Here is a 17,500-nt window from a genome sequence, read left to right as displayed (position 1 = left end):
CAGCTATTATAATAATTAAGGATGTATATGAGATGTTGGTTGGTGTTTTGCATTAAATGCAGCTAATATAGGTGATTTAGGCTGCCCCGACGGGACAGAACATGACTGTGCTGATGATTTGGTTTGGTTTGTGGGAGACAATAGGGGTGACTGAGGCTCAGTAGTGGTTCGATCCCTGGTTCAAAGTGTCCTTGAGCAAGACACAGGGATTGGTGATGTGAAAGTGCACCAAAGGCAGTAGACAATAGAGCTAACAGGCGAATGCTACATGAGAGAACCTGAATGCAGACTGCAGTAACTTAATGGTCAAACTCCGCTTCCCAAAAGTTATATGCTGCCTTCACAACCCAGTTAAGGTACAACAAAAAAACAAAATCTATTCAACAAAAATAGTGATGCAGTGAAGTCGTGTTTAGTCCGGTCAGAGCCTCCTCTGTTACGTCTGACTCCAGAACGTCACTCAATCCGGTCACATGAGGAAAGGCTCAGCAAAGCTTTTTGATAGTATGTTTGTCTTGTTCTCAAATACAAATAATGTAAAACTATTAGTTCGAAATAAGTATTTGTAAAAAACATTTTATTTGTGGCTTTCCAAATTCGAATAATAAATTGTTTAATTAAAGGTAAGAGATAAGTCACAAAATATTTTGTTTTTTTTGTTTTTTTATTTTTTGGTGGACGTTATCATATATATCATATAGGCAATACACAGATAATCTGACAATTTATGTAACACCAGACAAACAGGTGTAGAATCATTCAAAATAAGTTTAAGGGGTAAAGCAAATTTACAAAGAGGAACAACAAAAAGTGAATTTGAAATACTGGAGACACCAAGGACAAAGTATTGGCAGGTGCGCCAGTGTTTAGCACTGCTCTGACAGTTAAGTGTCTCCCTGAAACTGTCTTTACCTCAGTCACTGCGCTTCTGTGGCACTTGAGCATGATGCACAGGTGGAAGCAGAGACTGTGCAAACCGGGTTCTTGGTGTTTGTGGGAAACAGAAGTTGCATTAAGGCGTCCTAGAAGCGCATCTGTTTCTGACACGACGTCACTCTGCTTTCTGACGATTCTATCAAGAAACCAGATACGAGGGCACACAAATAACGGAATGGTTCTTGAAATGTAGCTCAGCATTTGAATCTCATGTTCAAAGCAGCAACACCCTTAAAGAGGTGTGAATTCATCTACAAATGAATAAGTGCGATTCTTAGTCTGTCTGTTGAGAACGGATGCTTTATAGTGCATGAAATGCTTCCTCAGCTCATGAAATCCCTGCAGCCATTAGAAGGCAGCAGGACAAACATGTTGATAAGTCTGCAGCCTCCAATTTCATAAGTGCCGCACCAGAGCGCAGGGTCACCACACACGACTGTCCACTCCACCTCTACGATGCTGCTACAGAATAACGTTGCACACCACCGCAAGCTTGAGTCAGGCTGGTGAGAATACGCTGATCTGAGGGAGACGTTGGTTTATCGAGGCTCATTAATATCCCGCGCCATGACCTCCTTTCAAGTTTTTTTTTTTTTTTCAGACTCTTATATAATTGAAACAAATATCCCATTTTTGTGAAATGAACTAAAGAGAGTGGAAATAATTCATTATCCTCAGCGAGTTGTAGATAAGCTTCCTACATTAGTGAACTAATGACTTCTCTCACCGTTGCCAATCAGTCAATTTGCCAGTCATATTTCGGATTAATCAATTCATTTATTGGTTTGAAAAAAAATACCTGAAAACTGAAAAAAATAATAATTCAACTCGCAGAAACTGTAATTTATGACGATAAAAGCAGCCAGTTCTCAGGTTCATTGGAACCAGTGAGAGGCTGGTATCTCCCTTGACAGCTGACGATTTATTGAATGATACAAAATTCACGATGGATTCATTACAAATCTGAAATGATCAATACAATATTTGTTGCTAGAAACTATTTAAATCATTTATTTTCTTTACACAGAAGTCTCTGTTTTGGCTTCTCAAATGAAGTACATGAATATATATATATATGTGAGTATATATAGATACACACACCTCCACACGGTCCAACCACAGCAGTTAACGCTCCAATGAAAGCACAAAAACTCTCAGGATGTTGTTTTTTTTTCCCCTCCCGAGTAGTGTCATTCAAACTCCACCCCAAAGCTGCAGCCATTCAATAGAGAAGCCTTCTGCTTTCAATGGTCTGAGCTCGGGCCAATCACAGCAGCCCCTGCCCCCCCTCGGCTCCCAGGAATTCAGCCAATCACGGCATCCCTCACTCCACACATGACTAGGTGCCGCTGTCCATCAACTGCCTCATATATAGTGCATGCAAGAAAATGTGGAGCAGTTCAATAACTTGCGTTGTAGCCAGGCTTCTTGTGTGTGCATGTGTGTGTGTGTGTGTGTGATGGTGCTGGCGGTGAGAGAAGGGGGGGGTCATGGATGTGGGAATGCGTGTGCTTGTTTATTTATCTAGAAGCACGGAAGGAACGGGAGGTAGGAAGGGCGAGAGAGGGAGAGAAAGAGAAAGAGATTAGTAAGGCACTTGTATTTGCAAACTACTGGCCGAGTTCCCACTGGAGGCAGGGAGATCAGACTCCAAAAACTGTGTGTCAGAAGTGTGTATCCGCGTGTGTGTCTGAGAAAGAGACAGAGAGAGACAGGCAGACAGAGAGGAACCCGTTCAACCCATTTCAGCAGCAACTTTTTAGCCTGTCTACACGAATATGGAAGCTTTTTCGCTGTCGTGTTTGATTTTTTTTTTTTTTTTTTCCTGCCATCCAGTCACCACAGTTTCAGAAGGCTGAACTTCTGGCCACGATTTAGGTAAGTATTTGAGATGCTCGTCCTTCTCTGGCTTTTCATTTCCAGCTTCATTGATTACCCACTTTTAAACTTATTCTTATTCTTAAAACTGTTTTTCATTGGAAAAAAAAATACTATTCCAACAAACGTTAAAAAAAAAAAAAATAGTTTGTAATTCTCAATTTTGCATCTTTATTTGGTGATGACGAGCGCGTGAGGATTTGTGCTGGGTACAGTTTGTCTAAAACTGTGTGTGAAACCAGACAGAGACTCTGTGTGGGTGGGAGAGTTTTGAAAAGGATGTATGTGCGAGAGGACACAGAGAGATTGTGTGCGCCGGACAAAGTGTGCCAAGTGTGAAAAGTGTGTGTGCTCGCGCATGTGTGTGTCTGTCTGCGTAAGTAAGTGTGTTATTTTTTCTAAAGCTTGCTCTGTGGGAATGCGGACTGCGGTAACCAGTAGCGATGTTTGACTGGAGAGGAACTGAGCCAGACAGTAGACAAAAGCGAGCAGGGCCGTCCAGACAGGGCAGGTCAGCCATTAGAGGCTGCAGCGGAGGGACAGGTCAGCCAGCTGCTGCTCCACTCCACCAGGAGGGAGGGGGGGGGGCACCCCGCCTTTAGTATTAGGGTGAGGGTTAGAGTTGCGTTTAGGGTTAGGGGGTGACCATGCTTCACTTCATGACCGCCTCTAAAAGTGCTCACCTTGCAACTCTCCCACTTTGAAAAACCCCAGCATGCTTTGCAGGGCTAAAATCAGGCAGCGGAGGCATCGGTTGAATGGGCTAAAAATAATTTCCCTTGCATCACTGTGAAAATCTTTCAGGGGTGGCTTCCGTAGAATTTTCGTCCAGGGCCTTTTCATGGAAATCAAAATCAAATGTAAGACAACTTAACATGGGCGACTAAGGTGAAGGGAAGAAAATGCAGCAAAGGAAGTGTAAACGTAGGAGGCGGTTAAATATAGACAGCGACAAAAGAGGAAGAATAGGAGAAACTGTAATTTTCACAGAGGTTGTTTTTCTCTATTCCCTTTTTTGTTGGTTTTCTCTGCTGGCTTTGCGTGGGGGTCGTTGAGTTTGGAATGTATTTAGTGACAGGAAATTCTGGCCGTCCCAATATTTTTTTTTTTTTGTCCCGGTCTGCTTTTGCCCAAAGCTCTTAATCCACTGCAAAAAGCTGCGTGCGTGAGGGAGTAGCAACAACTGACAAAAACATCCCGTCGGATCACAGATGTACACAACGGCTGCTGCTTCAGAAAAAAACACACACGCACACACACACACACACAGTGACGGGCATCACACAGGCTTAACACCAGGACGGACAAACAACACACGCGTAAATAAGTCTGGGCAGATATGTGACTGCTTAGTGATGATTAGTAAAAGTAGTTTTCTCAAGCCCTAAACAGCTGCTGTAGGAAGTGAAAAACAAGTGTCATTGCTTTATGGAAGAAGAAGAAAAAAAAAAAAAAACTCCAGGCTACAGTCTGGAAAACGTTACTATAAAAAAAAAAAGTGTTTGTGTGTACAGGCAGCGCATCTGAGCATCTGAGGTTTTCAGGATGAAAGCAAAGTACAAGTCATTCCACGAAATGCCTGTACATGTAGAGTCTTGTTTCACAGATACACATCTCAGCCCTCACCACCGGCAGTGGCTGGCAACTAAAGTCATACACTCCACAACTGCAATCAACAGAGCCTTTCAGTGAGGCCGTCACTGTAACGCTGGCTGTTGAACTATGGACTTCAGCCTACATGCAGCTGTTAATACAGAAGTGTTCTGTCTCCAAATGAGGAAAGAAAGCGGCGTTCTTACAAAATTAGGGAGCTCACACACTTGGTAACCGACCGATAATGTTTACAGGTAGCCAAAGTCCTTTGTTGACACAATGATAACACGTGGTCCCTGCGGAGGTGAACTTGGGAATTTTGATTTATTTTATTCCTAAAATGGCGACAGAGCCTCTTTAGACGTGTTGGTGCTTTCATGAAGTCCGGAATCACTTGTTGATGGGATGGTCCGTTCAGAGAAGGCGGCAGTTGTTGTGTAAGCACCTCCTGTGACCCCCGCACCTCAGCCTGGCGTGAACTGAGGTCTGGACGGACTTTGGTCCCAGGCTTGGAGCGGTGTAAGCCCCTCTGCACCCCTTGTTCCCTCCCAGGCCTGTGTGTGTGTACCTGGATTTGAATAGAAACCAGACAGCGATGCCCCCCTCCTCCTCTTCTGTCACCACTCCCGCGCGGGACAATGAGGATTTGTTAGCGCTCAGCCGCGAGCCTGCTGACACAAAGCGTATAGCCTCCCAGTCCCCAGCCCCGGAGTGTAGCAAGCTGAAGTACAGGCGGGCAGGACACCAGCAGGGGGGCCCGCGGTGGGGTGGGGGTAGGGGAGTGGGAGCAGTTTGCAGGGGTGGGATTAGCAGACAAGAGCTCTGGGTTGGGGGATGGGGGTCTGAAATGAACAGGAAATTACTGCCTTTGATGAGGCAGAGGCAGATTCGCACAGGCTGAACTCCTCTGGGCCTCTTCCCCCAGCCGTAAAAAAACCTGTTTGAGCAGAAAATGTCAAAACACTTCAAGGCCCCCATGTGTCACTTCCCTCTGGCTACGATGGAGTTGTTAAGTCCGTACACAGGTGCTAAGCAAACACTCGCAAAAGTCTGTCCTGTTTCCCCCTTTACCATCGCTCCGTGCCTCCCCCTCCTCCCCAGCCTTTCCCTTCCTCTTCCTCTCTTCAGACGCCAGCCTCGGACCATGTCATGGGAATCCTATTAAGCTCCATGTCCATCCGACCCATTTTCACCCAGTGAAAAATCACAGCTCAGCCCGTATCGCACCGCAGAGGAACCGCCGACCTCGGGATTTATATTTAGCGCTCCACATAAATATCTCAAAAACCGCATGGAATAGTGTAAATATGGCGGTTGTTACATAAAAGAAAGAGGAGCAGAGATGGGAAGATAAAGGGAATGGTGAAACATGAATGGGCTTACGCTTGCAGTAAATTCAAATTTGTCTCGGTTAAGAAAAAATAGGAATTGGGCTGCCAGTTTGTACATTAAAGATCGCTGCCGGGGCCTGAAGCCATGTTTCACTCAGGCAAGCGTGTTTGACTCTTTTATATGAGGTTATTCCCCACCTACCTACCTCCTTCACTATTAATTAGGATTCTGCGTCTTACCAGACAATTGCATTCCTTCAACACCCACTACATTTGAATCTCTTACATGTCTCCGGTAGGGAACTGCTGCGTGTGTGTTTGCGTTCCAGAGCATGAGGGGAGATGGTAATGTGTGTTCAGTGAATATCAGGGTCGATTAGAGAGTCTCGCCTGGTCGGGCTACAGCAGATTAGACAGGCGGAGCAGATACAGGCCGCGGGCTGGTCGTCTGGCGCTCTGACCCACATTGCTCTGATGTGCACGTCACTTCCCATTATGCTGACAATTGGACGCCACATCAGCTGAGCGCACCGCGATCTGCATACCCTCCCCACGGGCGAGCCCTCGCTCCCTGTAACCTCACGCTGCCATACGCCAACCTTGGCCGTCCCACTGCTTGGCTACAGGAAGTGTTGGATGAGTCACTGCGAGGCATCGCAGACTGGGCACGCTAGCAAAATGCTGACCTTGATGCCAAAATACTAATACATAAGCTTCCGCGTGTCAAGTCAAATAAGTAAAAGCAACTATGCAACTAAATTCATTTCAGTATCCTGCATTAATATCCAAGACACTTACTCAGATTACAAACTACCGAGCAGCATTTTAATTTCATCTTGTTGTTTATCTAAGTGAAGAAAGGCTTTGACTGGCCTCAGTTTGTCAAGCACTTTAAGTGCACAAGATGAAGGCCACTTTTCAGTGACAGCTCCCGGCTCTCATCTTTAACTACCGATTCACACGTCCCTGCCCTCTGCAGGTGACGCTGAATGGGAGTTAAGCTCGAGGTGAAAGTGCAGAACATTGTCAATACTGAATTTGATCTCTCAATCTGACATTTCAACAAGTACTTGGACCAAAAATACACGCACCCAGTCAGCCTGTCACTGGTACGTCTGCGGATGCATACTTGTGTATATAAAGAGTAAGAGGCCTCAGTGGCAGTTCTGCAGCTGGCTGACAGAGACAGGTCTGTTTGCAGGCTGCCTGAAAGATAATTGGCAGCTATGGAGTGAAAAGCGGGCTCAGCAACAGATAAGGGCCGTGTGGAAAGCTCCATAATCAGCACGGATTAGCAAATGATAAATCATGGGTTCACACAAGTATGCTGTCACTGCTGGAAGAGCCCGAGAGAGAGGTAGGAAGCAGAGATACGGGAGGAGTGGGATAGAGAGCATGTGAGAGGGAGAGAAGAGCGTGAATACCGGGGAAGATGTGGATGTTTTTGCTGTAATTCAAAAGAAAAACACAATAATACCATCTAGCAGGTCAGCAGGAGACGCAGGCTGAGAGGGGGGAATGAAAAGAGAGGAGAAATTAAAAGCTCTGCCAACACTCCGGCTAATACAATCTTCTGCCTGTCAGATTACCTTCTTTAATCCAGAAAGGTTTAACGCCTCTTAGAAATCTGAAAGGAGACATGAATTCAGCAGAGATTTTCCTCTGCTAGAGAGGGGGAAGGTGCCTGGGAGGAGGGTTAAGTCTTTGAGCAACTCTCCAAAGCACTGGCCTCAACAACTCTGCCGCACAGTCGTCAAACTGCTATGCAGAGGATCAGCCAATTCACACCGCCGCAATATTCAACGCCTCGTACCGCAGTGTTCATCTGCCGCAGAGACTCGCGCATCTCTAAAATTATAACACACACGCTCTGCGTGTCTCATCCACAGCGGACTGAGCGGCCGGGCGTCTTTCATAAATACAGTAGGACAAAAAGATGAGCTTAACTTTGGCTTAGGCGGAGCTGATCAGGTCAACAGAGCACAAAGCACGGTGACGCGCATTAAGGACACAGTGTCCCTGCTGGTACGATGCAGCGACATGCTCCCCTACTGGGACAATTCTTTGTAATGTTTACCAAAAAAGAAAAAAAAAGGCAGCTATCGTTGCTTTATGGGAATAAAATGGCACTGTAGACAAAACAGAGGAGGATAACAGCCTTGTTTAGTCTAGCAGGTGTAGGATGGCGCTAACAATGGCAGCGTAACCGATTCTGGTTTTAACTGAAGCTAAAAATGGAGGACAGCGTGGTGTGGGAAGCTACTAGGGTTAATCACACAGGACACCAAGGGCAAAAGTAAGCGATTCCACAATTCCAATTTTGCATTTAGTGTATCTCCCATTATCTATTACGCATTTCAGTTTTATTGACACAAAATTATTTTTGTGGGTGCACCTCTGACTGAAATAAAGTACTCTGCGTCATCCAACAGCCCAATCACACTCCTCCTCCATCTGCTTAGTTATAGTTTTAATAAGAACATGAGCAACTGGACTTCAATCGACTTGGCCGTAAGGTGGCCCAGGCAGTATCTTGGCAGAATACGGGTCGATCAGTATCCAGGTCATTCCCATGCTGGCTCACCCTGCTGGCTCCCACTGATAACAGAAATACGAAATCAGAATTGCCGCCTGTGATTCTCAGTCCTCTGCTCCCCTGCTCAGTGCCATTTTTAAATCTCTCAGTGTGCGGCTCTTCTGCGTGGCGGGTAGGATGTTTTAAGATGGTGATAGTGATGGCCCGGTTCTCGGCTCCTCGTTGTTTACCGCTGCAGTCCGGGATTGCAGCGAGTTCGAGTGCTGGTGAGATGAAGAAAGCGCTGATCCCCGCGCTTGTCGACGATCCCACCACCACCGCACTGCGGCGACTCGACGGATTAAACACATGGATTACGTTCCATAAGTGAGCGTTGTATAACCCTTTTGTTCGGGCTTCCTTGAGGATACATTTATGTCTTTGTTTGTGTTCGACGAGATATTTCGGCACCGCTGTAATGACTCAATTAAGGCCCTACGGGTCAAACACTATGCGTTCCCAAATAACAAAATACGGTTGATGCAGCTCGGATTGTGGGTGTGAGCCTTGAGCTGGAAAGGGCCCGCGAGTCTGACCTGGGGATAAAGTCTGTTAAAGATAAAAAGTAGCAGCGGGCTCCAGAGAAATGTCATGGTTAAATCCAGAAGACAACCACAAAGGGCTCCCTCATCCCGCTTTGTTAGAGATCCTCAAAACTGCTGCGAAAAGAGCCCGGGATACATATTCATCAGCTCAAGACTGAAATGAGCCGACAAAGCTTTGGAGAAGAGAGAGGAGGGTGACATACAGTGCACTTCTCTCAGGCATGCTGCGGGAGTGGATAAGTCAACTACAGCCAGACTGACGGGATGTGATCAAGTGCATCAACGCGGGGTTCAAAGGTGCACAGGAAAGAGAGAAAAGGGAGAAAAACAGAGCAGGCAGACAAGCACGTCAATCAGAGCCGGAAAGGCCGAGAATACTTGCGTCTGCGAGGAGGAACTAATGAGAGGAGGGGGATAAAGGTAAGTCATAAGGAGTGAGGGCGGTATATTAGAGAAAACAGCATGTCACCGTCAAGACAGAGCCACGGGTTAGTTCTGAGGAAGGAGCTGGCAGCTGAGATAGGCGCTGGCTCGGCCGCGGTTAAGGTTGCAAATGAAATCCCTGGAGCCTTGGCATGATGATCCATGGCACGTGGAAGCAGGGTGTTTCTGGAAAGGCTTGGCACTCCGCCTGAAGGAGTCCCTACGCTGCAGCATGGACGGGCTGGCCACTGCAGTTTCAGTCAGTACGGCTTTTAAATGGTCCCAAATAGCTTTTGAACCTCAAAAGGTTCTGAGAAATACGGCGAGGCCTGTCGAGCTATGCTTCAGCGAAGTACCCTGTAACATTCTTAAGTTTCGTCATCAGGAAGGATTTTGAAAATCGAAAGTGAGAGCTGTGTTTTGTGCCAACATTTTGTATTGTTTTAAAAGATAATGATGAGGGTGAATTCAGCACACGCGATACCACAACCTTTGTCTCATGTCCTCTTCATTTATCTCACCACAATTACTTTCAGACTCTACTGCAAAATAGGTCAGAAAAATGATTACTTGTAATTTTCCTCTTTGAATTTCTGTGAACAATCATTATCGCCAGTGCTAAGAATTAAGACCTAATACAGCGTATTCATTTATAAACACACGGGACAGCATCAGGGTTTGGTATGTGAAAGAAACTATGAAGAAGGGTATCGGTGCGTTCTAGATATGTAGGCAAGCCTGACTTAACACACTGTATGTGGCAAATATTACGGTTACTGACAAGCCAATTATTGGTCTTGTAGCACTGTTTATCTCACCCTAATTTATTGACATTCACATTTAAACTGTTCCACTTTACAAATGTATGACACCAAACGCAGCAGCACGACAGTTAAATATGATACTGAGCGACCCCGCTGCACCCCTAAATCTCATTATAAACTTCTTAATTTGAGCAGATATTAAAATGTCCAATCTGACTTAAAGCCTATTTTGCAACTGACACAGCAATTAAGGCATATTTGCTGAATTTGATTGAGTTTGCCCGCGAAGAGGATCACTCATGACGCCACTGATTTTAGCGATTTAATCTCCTCATGCGCTTCCATTACGAGATGTCTCACAGTGCCGGCGGATTGTATAATAATAATAATTGTCAAGGGCCATGATGAGATGGGAAAGTGTGTGAGTGCATATGCTGGCAGCCTCCCAGGCTAAGTATTTTGGACCAGGCATCTGAGCTATGCTGGGAGTGTCAGGTTAACTGTGGTCAGTCATGTTATGTGCATAACATTTGTACGGTCACAGAAAATGGACAAGTTGTTAAGCAAGTTTTGGGTGTACATTGACGGGAACCAATCCTACGCATTCCTACAGTACGCAATAAAAAGTAAAAGAAATCAACTGTACCCTGAAACCGGTTGGAGCATGATCGGAAACTGTAGGAGGCGCAGTGGAATGTCAGGGTGTGGAGTTTTGGGATGACTTGAATGGGTGAATCCATTCACCTTCCAGACCAGGGACTCCCAGATCGCATACTGACTCAACAGTTAACAGTTTGGTTTCTAGCTAGCTCAGACTTTATGAGACTCCTCTGACTAACCTCAACTCTAACAAAGAGAAGCAGTACGAGTTCCTCTTCCCCGTGGAGAAACTCCATTCCCCAGGGCTTGTAAGTCTGAGAAAATATTCCCACACAAACCACAACTTCAGTTTTCAGCGTTAAGGTCCTTGAACGTTTTCACAAGCTTTATTTTACCGGAGGAAATAAATCACAAAAGCAGGGTTACACCGATAACTCGGCACACAAGATATGACTAAAAAGCGGGCCCTTATCTAATTCCTAACCTTAAATTCACCTTTTCAAATAAAGACGCACTAAACCCTGTGACTAAAAATTTAAGCTCATTTTGCAGAATTTGTGCATCTGTGCTGGATTGGCCATGTTTCAGGCAGCGGAGTCGTGGCTGCAGACCAGCCAGCTATGCAAGCAACACGACAGCGAGTACACAGTGTGCTTCTCATTGTCCAACCCCTGGAATGTGCTGACGACGCAGGGTTCACACCGGTTCAGTCACAATGTTGCACTCTTCACTCTGGCCCTGTCAGGCTCTCATGTTTGCCCCGCTATTTTTACATGCTAGACTTTTGCAAGTTTGTCAGTTATGCAAAGTTTGTAGAGACCCCGCCAGCTGTGGTATTATCCAAAGGAAAAAAAGAAAAAAAAAAACTGAGGCGGAAGTACAGCCGCGCCTCAAACTGATGAATAAGTCAGTGTGAATGTAGCAAGTTAACATCCGTTTACCATAAGTTCTCCCAATTTCAGGGGGAACGGAAGTCAAGTCAGATGAAAAAAAAAGACTGTGGAAGGAGAAAGATATTTAAGAATGAAAAAAGCCTCTGTGTATCTCAGGCGAGCAGCCAAAACAGTATAAGTGCCAAGGAGGGAAGCCATTGTAGTCTGAGCCAGGGGGACTGAAAAAACTATTACTTCCCACCTTGTCTGTGAGTGAAAACACAGAGGGAAATTAAGAAAACGTGGGAGAATTTATCCCAACTGCTAGCTAGTGGGAGCCTCGTTGAGATAAGAAAAACTGAGAAAATGAGAACGATACCTGACTTGTGCACTGAAGTGGGAATGCCAATGTGCCACAAAAAAAAAGAAGACGTTTAAGAGTTTAAGAATTATTCATCAATTTAATTCAAGAGCCTTTCCCAACACCATGCTGGTTATCTAAATTCAAGGTGAAAATTATTTTCAACCTGGATTCATCTTCAGAGTTTTGGGCTTTTTGTTTGAACAGCATGAGGTGGGAACACTGGTGAAAATAATTCACCGAACACAGGAAATTGAGAAATGTTTTAATATTACACTGTGGTTATAAAAACGTCTCCTCCACGGCCAGTGAACTATGTCAAAGTGGGAGAGAATGAAATGTGCCACTCTCTTCCTGAAGTGATCATTCATTATGCAGAAAGCAGCAGAGTGTGGCTCCTTTCTGAGAGCCTGCAGTGTGTTCAGAACACTCGGAAAAATCTGATGGAAAATGGGAGAATTGGATCTGCAGATTTTTCAAACGGGAATCACAAATCCCGCAGAACTGCAACAAATCTCTCTACAATGAGTTGCATCATATACTCACTACCTCCCTAACAGGTTTCGGTACCGTTTCAAATCAAAACCCCAACCTACATAAAATGTCTCAATTCGACATGAAAAGAGGATGCAGAGCACGCAAAATACAGTGTTCCAAATCTCGTCTTCGGTGTTGAAGGAAGCAGGCAAATGGGGGAGAGAAAGACAAAAAAAGGGAGCAGACAGACAGAGGGAGCATTAATAAAACATGACTGCACGATTTTCCAACCTCAAAGAGGCGAACACAGGAAGGCGCACTCCCAGAGCAGTAGCTGAGGTTCAGCACAGGGTAAAGGGAGCAGTAATCTCTAACTAGCTCGACACTGCGGTGCACCAGTTTAAGCTGTGGGGCACAGCGGCGTCCTCTGATCACACTTGTACCAATTCGCCTCCTTCCACGAGCCTGACTGACACTGTCCTTTGTTATTTTTATTCACTCCTTTTCTAATTTTTTTTACGCCCTTTTTGTTCTTCTTGCTGCAGGCTGCAGGTGAGGGAAGCGTAGGCTCGACGGAGACACATGAGATTTTTCTTAGTAGTCTTGCAGAAGGTGCGGATGATGACAACCACGATGCCGCTCACCGCGTCTGCGGGGCTATTTAAGGAAACCCAAACCTTTGCATCACCACCTCTTCTAGCTCGCTCCTGCTGGCTTCTCGTCAACGTCACCCGAGCCTCCAAGCAGACATGGGTGGTAACACAGCTTGGCATGAAACTGCTCCATGCAGGCCAAGAGACACACAGGAGCACACACAGATTGACACACGAGGGATTGTAATACGCACGGCTCGCAACTCTATCTAGCTTGTCTTTCTTAGTGATGATTAGCCTTACAAACTGACTATTTTCCACTGTTGTAACCACCTGCTGACAGCTGAGGTGGACATTATAAAACACTGGCAAGTCTGACATCATGGCAGACTTGCAAAACCAAAATATCTTATTTGATTCGAACTGCAGACATTTAAAATATATGTGGTCTGGGTAGAAACCAGCGAGAGAGGGACAGGCAAGTGTTCCTGTGATTTTCCATTCTTCTGAGTCAAACTGCAGCGACAACGAGAGCCTGAAGATGAACAAAAATAAACCCAATAGCTTGCCTTTCCTTTTTCTTTTTTTCTCTGTTGCCTAGGTTGATTGTTTTTTCTCTGATGAGTTTAATTGGTGCCATCAGTCAAAAGAAACACATTCCCGGTGACCGTGGGGAACATTCAACGCTGTCGGTGAGTTTGAGCTCTGACCAAAACCATCGACCGTTGACTGTGCCCTTAGGCACCACAGCACATCTTCTGGAAGCCGTCTACAGTGTTTGCGGTGCAGTTCTGAATTTATTCAAAATCCGACGCACAACCACAATCCGCACCTGGACTCAAACCCGTGACGGTCGGTCGACGGGATACTGCAGCATCTCATCGGGCACCAGCTCAGCCACGACGCAGGAGGTGTTCAGTCTTAAGGCTGCAATAAACATTCATTGCTGTCGGTGGGTTTACACAAGAATAACTCACTGATCAATGAATGCAGACTGCGGTTCAAACACCCCAGTAACTGATAAGCTGAGGACAGGCAGCTGATGTGCTCACAAAGACCTGATGCTGCATGTGGAAATAAAGGTACATTTTGACACAACTCTACAGGCTGACCTAAGAACGCAACACAAACACATCTATAGTATGGGGTTTACTGAAATCACTGGACATCGTATCATCATGTGTGTTATGGTTGTGCCTACGTGGAAAAAATATGTATTTTCTTTCTACATATTCACTGTCATCCGTACACATTTTGAGGTATTTTGTCTCTGTGAATTTCAACATGCTGCTAATGAAAAGCATTTTACACTTGTGAAATATTCAGATATTTAAAAAAAATAAATAAATCTCCCCAGAAATAAAGACGGAGAAAATTCAAGGAGCGCTCTGCTAACAGACTATTCTTTCAGTAGAAGGTACAAACTGCAGTGTGGTGGATCATCAAGAGTTACAAGGATGAGGTCTGTGGTTGCATGAGTCCATTTAACTCGAATGTATTAGGTGGAGGCAGAAATTTCAGAGGCTGGTATCTCTAAACGGAATGAATAAAAAGCCATTCTCATCCCACTAGACCCCAGTATGGGCAAATTAGAAAGTATTATTTTGTTTATAAATTGGCTAAATTAAACCTTTAAGCTTTTTGGAGTACTACATTCCCACATCACAACAGTAAACAAAATGCAACTGAGCCTTTCAAATGCTTCAGTTTATGGCATCCCATACACTCTAAATATAAGGTTATATTCACATATAAGTATCTGGTAGTGTGAAAACTGCACCGTCTTTATGTTCTGATCTACACCAAAGAAAAGCATACCGTTTATGTGGGAGAATATTCCACCTTCCATACAATGACCAGTTACACCTCATTTATAGTGTGCGTGCAGCCATCAACCACAGTGAATGTCTGTTTTTGTTTGAATTTTTAATAACAGTCATTTTCTGCATTGTGGTCACACAGCTGTCGGTGCAGATTGACCTGAAACGTCTGCACCGAGCTGCCACAAAGCAATAACATATACTGTCTGACTTCAAACGGGCTTGCTGTGATGAGTTTGTTAATCTTGCCTCCGCACACTGTTTTCCACTCTGGATGAAAATCAACAACAGCGGTGAAAAGAAAAATGCATGTAAAATTCATCAAGACTGTGGTATTCTTAAGACTTAGGGAAACTGACAGCACTCGTGTAAGAAGCTGGGTGATGTTTGAAAATGTTCAATGCTGGTGCTGGTAAGATAACTCTTTGCTTTGGTACAGACATCGTCAAAATGATAGTGTTCTGATGAATTATGAAACAGTGGTAAATTGCCAGAAACTGTGATAAAAATAAATAAATAAATAAATAAAAAGGGATGAATATGATGAGACATTCAATGACATCTTTGACTTTGTTTTTTTTTGTTTGTTTTTTTTTAACCTATATGCTTGCAACAGGTTTCAAACTGAGAATTTTTAATATATGCTCAATATGTAATGTGCATCACTGTGATGTAAAGGAGACCTTCACATGTCATGTAAGTTGTCCATAAAAAGCCTAAAAAGCTGGAAGACAAATTCATATTGGACAGGCACTGAAGAGTGTAATTTGAATTACCTTTCATAATTTGTGAAACAATGACATAATTTACTGAAAGTAAATAATTTTTCTTTGTTGTTTTTGGGTTGTATTTTTATTATTATTTTTGTGTGAATTTATTAAATGCTGCCCCTGTGCAGTAACTGAGGATTGAACCTGGTATTATGGGCATTCATTTCATTTTGTGTTCTGTCGTAGCCTCGGTGTAGGCGTGTTAGCTGGCAGTCAGAACCAACAAAGCAGGTAGGGGGCTCAGCATGTTGCCTAAAGCAGGCTTCCCACAATGATCCAGATGTTAAATTTCACAACTTTTTTCCTCTGACTTTCCATTACTATGTGCAGCCCTCAACGTGGTTCCTGTTAGTCAATGTTCCGTGCGCTCCCGTTTTAAAAATCCTATATGGTGACAAAATTGTGAAACAAGCTAGAAAATCTTGTCAGCTGCTGTCCTTTTGCTATTTTGAGAACCCCTAACCAACAAGAACTCCCAAGGCCAGCGGAAACCTTGTCAAGGGCATTTCTAAAGACAGACATGGCTGCAGAGGGGTCTGAATGGGGATTTTCTAATTACAGGACAGTCATCTAAATATACTGTAACTAAAATCTAGCAGTGAGGAGAAACAGAGGTACACACTCGACTCTGCTTTAATCCAAACCAAACATCTCAAGCATGTATACTTTTTAAAAGTGAAACAATCTGTGCCCGCAGTTCTTGGAAAGTTAATCAGCCTCGTAACCTTGTTTCAGTATGTAATTGGAGGAGATATAGGCATATGGGAATAATCTCGCTGTAATTGCCCTGTAAGGTTACGTTAACATGCTGGGAAATTTCAAACACACTGACGTCTTCCACCCAGACCAAACGTGTGCTTCTTTAATTTATTTACAGTGGAAAAGTGTCGAAGGGAACAATGAGTAGCAGCCCGGGTCACTTCTAGTCTCTCAACTGCTATTAAAAAGGAGCAAACGCAATTTCTCCACCGTTACAGACGCATACAGGCAAGCCGGAGTGAAATGTGTGTATAAATAACTATTTCAATATTTTCTTTGGTAAATTTCAGAAATTCATTATTACAAAAGTGCACACTTTTGCACAGAACAGCTGGGGACTAAAATAGACACCAATATTTCATGGCGTATATTTAAATTGTATCCTCCCTTTTAAATAAATCCTCTTACCGAGTGTTTTGAGCCACCTTCAAACAACCTAGCCTGCTATGAAATGAAGCTCCTGCAGCTTTATTTGAAAGCTCTCTAGAAATTGTGATACAATATTGACTTGAAAGGCGGGGATTAATCTACAAGAGAATGTGTAAATGTAGTGTCAGCGGTGTAGCGTTGAGTAAAGCAGGATATCTACAGAGGCCTGGATGCAGTGAATGGATGCTGTTTGCTACATATATTAGGGCCACACAAAAGTCTGCTTGTTTATCCCTGTGGAGTTGGGTTTTGTCATCACACACTGTGAAGTTATAGGCACTGACACTGAGAACAGCGTGACCCACTTCTCCCTGACCTGGAAACACTCCGCGGGCTGACCCCAAGTCTAACGCCAACGCAAGTTGCATCAAGCGAGAGAAAAAGAGACGGTGAATCAAATCTAGGCTAATCATGAATTATTAAAGGCTAAAATGATAAGAAAGCACAGAGGTCAGCAGAGGCAGCAGCAGCAGCAGCCCCTAAAACAGTCTGCGGCACTCACGCCATGTTGGGAGTGCAAAAGGCTGGCGCACCCATGGGAGGAGAGGAAAAAGAAAATCAAGTGAAAGAAAATGGCTACTGGTCGCCTTTTGTCTCTTGATTTTTCATCCCCTCATCTATACATTCGCTTCAGTCAAACGCTGCCCTCAGGCCATCACTGAAATTCACTTTAAAGGTGGGAAACGCGCCACGAAAAGAACAAAGGCGATCTGAAGCAGCGTCAAGTGTTTGACTGCTCAGCTATGTAGCACGTAGGAAAATGAAAACCTGGTG

General features: G+C 44.4%; 1 protein-coding gene and 1 long non-coding RNA gene across 2 annotated transcripts in view; one reads left to right on the top strand and one right to left on the bottom strand.

Annotated features, from left to right (window-relative positions):
* The window catches only part of nr6a1a (nuclear receptor subfamily 6, group A, member 1a), a 78,445-nt gene that overhangs the window by 41,696 nt on the left and 19,249 nt on the right, over positions 1 to 17,500 (bottom strand). The gene's annotated exons all lie outside the window — the stretch shown is intronic.
* LOC125012228 lies at positions 1,886 to 15,681 on the top strand. Its single transcript, XR_007113250.1, has 2 exons — positions 1,886 to 2,814; positions 12,901 to 15,681. It is a non-coding gene; the product is annotated as an uncharacterized LOC125012228 (long non-coding RNA).

This window comes from Mugil cephalus, chromosome 8 (genome assembly GCF_022458985.1).
Source record: "Mugil cephalus isolate CIBA_MC_2020 chromosome 8, CIBA_Mcephalus_1.1, whole genome shotgun sequence".
Taxonomy (NCBI): Eukaryota; Metazoa; Chordata; class Actinopteri; order Mugiliformes; family Mugilidae; genus Mugil; species Mugil cephalus.
This window is presented reverse-complemented; position numbering and strand designations above follow the sequence as displayed.